The sequence below is a fragment of the Triticum urartu genome, chromosome 1, assembly GCF_003073215.2.
Source record: "Triticum urartu cultivar G1812 chromosome 1, Tu2.1, whole genome shotgun sequence".
NCBI classification, from domain to species: domain Eukaryota; kingdom Viridiplantae; phylum Streptophyta; class Magnoliopsida; order Poales; family Poaceae; genus Triticum; species Triticum urartu.
In genome coordinates this window covers 32591558-32594844 of record NC_053022.1, presented here as the reverse complement: position 1 = coordinate 32594844, position 3287 = coordinate 32591558, and positions in this window count along the sequence as shown.

Below are 3287 nucleotides of genomic sequence, written 5' to 3'. Positions count from 1 at the left end.
AGCCTCACATTCCTCAGTCCATATGAACTTAGTATCCTTTTTCATCAACTCCGTCATAGGCTTCGCAATCTTTGAGAAATTCTCAATGAATCTCCGGTAGTATCCTGCAAGTCCAAGAAAACTCCGGATCTCTCCAACTGTTGTTGGGGCTTCCCAATTTGTCATGGTATCAACCTTAGAGGGATCTACTGCTATAACTTCTCCAGATATAACGTGTCCGAGAAATCCAACTTCCTTCAACCAAAACTCACATTTGCTAAATTTGGCATATAATTGATGTTCTCTGAGTTTACCAAGTACCAAACGCAAATGCTCCTTATGCTCCTCTTCATTTTTCGACTAAACCAGGATATCATCATTGAACACCACGACGAACTTATCCAAAAACTCCATGAATACTTTGTTCATCATGTTCATAAAATATGTAGGTGCGTTAGTCAGACCAAATGACATAACGGTATACTCGTACAGCCCATACCTGGTGGTAAAAGTCGTCTTAGGTATATCCTGTTCTCGAATCTTCAACTGATGGTATCCTGATCGCAGATCGATCTTGGAGAATACCTTAGCTCCTTGCAATCGATCAAACAAATCATTGATCATCAGTAGTGGGTACTTGTTCTTGATGGTTACTTCATTCAATCCTCGATAATCAACAACCATCCTTAACGATCCATCCTTCTTCTCCACTAGAAGTACTGGCGATCCCCAAGGCGAAGAACTTGGGCGAATATATCCTTTATCCAGTAACTCATTAATCTGCTTCTTAATCTCCACCAAATCCTTTGCGGGCATCCTATATGGTCTCTTTGATATTGGCCCTGTGCCTGGCAAAAGCTCAATCAAAAACTCAATATCTCTATCTGGTGGCATGCCTGGCAATTCTTCTGGAAATACATCCGGGAAATCCTTCACCACTGGTACTTCCTCCTGCACAACTCATGTTAAACAATTTACCTGATTCCTCTTTGGCACATGCCGGGATACATACTTGATCCTTCTTCCTTCTAGGGTGGTGAGCAAAATTGACTTACTGGCGCAATCGATGTTTCCTCCATACATCGACAGCCAATCCATACCCAGAATTACATCCAAACCTTGTGATTCCAAAATGATTAAATCCGCGGGAAACACATGCCTACCTATACTCAATGGCACTTGAAAACATCCTTGGCTAGCCATATACTCCGCTCCTGGTGAGCTTACTAACATAGGTGTTCTAAGAACTTTGGTGGGAAGGTTATGCTTATCCACAAATCCCCTTGATATGTATGAATGCGATGCACCAGTATCAAAAAGAACAAGTGCGGTAAATGACTTTACCAAAAACTTACCGACTACTGCATCCGGCTGCTCTTCAACCTCCTCCACATTAACGTGGTTCACTTGTCCCCTATTGAAAGGGTTCGGCTTCTTCCCAGAGCTTCCATTGCCATTCCCATTCTGGGATTCAGGACATTCGTTGGCATAATGTCCGGTCTTCTGGCACTTGAAACAAGTGACTTGGCTCAGGTATCTCTTGGCTGGGGTTGATGGGTTGGTGTGGTTCTGGCCATTGCTTCCTCCATTCCCATTACCATTCTTGGTGCCATTGTGGTTGTGCGAGCTACCTCCTCCATGGGTATGCTGAAAATGTCCTCCCGGTCTAGGGGTAAAACGTGGCTTCTGCTGAGCTCCTGAATTGTACTTCCCTTGTCCATACTTCCTCTTGCGATTCTCAATCTGCTGCTACTTCCCTTCAATCATGAGAGCACGATCTACCAACTCCTGGTAGTTGTTGAAGGTTGCTACCATCAACTGCATGCTCAACTCATCATTCAGTCCTTCCAGAAACTTCTCCTGCTTAGCTGCATCCGTAGCAACGTCATCTGGGGCATAATGTGCTAGCTTACTAAAGTCCTCCACATACCGGCCAACTATCCGTCCTCCTTGGCGCAAGTTGCGAAACTCTTGCTTCTTCATGGCCATAGCTCCTGTTGAAACATGGGCAGTACAAAAAGCCTGCTGAAACTGGTCCCACGTGACAGTGTCGACAGGGAAAGTGGCTGTGAAATTCTCCCACCATGATGTGGCGGGTCCTTCCAGCTAATGTGTGGCAAACTTCACCTTTTCTGCATCTGTGCATCCTGCTGTGGTCAATTCTCTAGCTGTCTTGCGGAGCCAATCATCTGCTACTATCGGCTCGGTGCTACTGGAAAACACCAGCGGATTCAGCCTAAGAAAACGGGCTAAGTGATCAACAGGTGGTGGTGGTGGTGGTGGGTTGTTGTTGTTGTTCCCCTAATTCTGGACTAGCAACTACATCAACGTGTTCTACTGCTGTATCAACTGGGTGAGCTCCGATGGAAAGGTAAATCCGAGGTCACGTCTCGGAGGCATCGGAGGGTGTAGAAAAGATGAGATGAAAGAATAGAGAGGGGTCTAGAGAGAAAACACTACCCATATGCACATGAGGCAAAAGCAAACAATTCACTTCATTCAATCAATCAAACAAGGGCATACAATCGATCGAACTATCGCAAAAGTGCTCGGACTACTATATTTACATGGTGGACTACTACTACTGATGGGGTGGTCTACTAGAAATATTCTTCGGTTGCAGATTCCATGATATCTGCTCCAGCTTCATCCACATAGTCATCATCGCTATCATCTGGATCCGAGTCGGTGTCATCGATGATGATGTAGTCTTCCGGGCGAATCTCCTTGGGTTCTTCGTATTCCTCTACTGGTGTAGGGCCTCCCATAAATATTCCGATCTTCATTGTTAGGTCGGCATTCTTTTCCACTAGTACTTCTATTTCCTCTTCATAATATTCACATGTAGCCTTGAGTTCTTCCTCTAGTTCCGTGATTCTTGTCCTCGCCTTCTTCAGATCTATCATGTCGGCGCACATCTGGTTCTCCTGACGTCGAATGTGTTGGTTTAACTCCTGGATAAAAGCTGCAACTGATCTATCCTTCCTGGTGCTGATCATCTCCCAGTGCTCATCTTGGCGCCCACAAATCTGGTAGATAGTATCCTTGAGATCATTGCGGTAAACTTCTCCAATGCGTCCCATGGCGATGTGAGATGCCATGCTCTTTCCTAGACTCCAGGTTGGTGCATCAAAGGAAAACTCTATGGGCTCAGTGACTGGCATGAACTTCCTTCCTGGAACTTGAACTTGAATCATCCAGCACTCTTCTTCAGGTAGAGTGGCGTTGTAGGTTCCGGTGAAGCTTCGTACTCCTATGTTCAGGTATCTAGTGACTTCCTTCAAGTGGCGTCCAAAGGGTGTATCTTC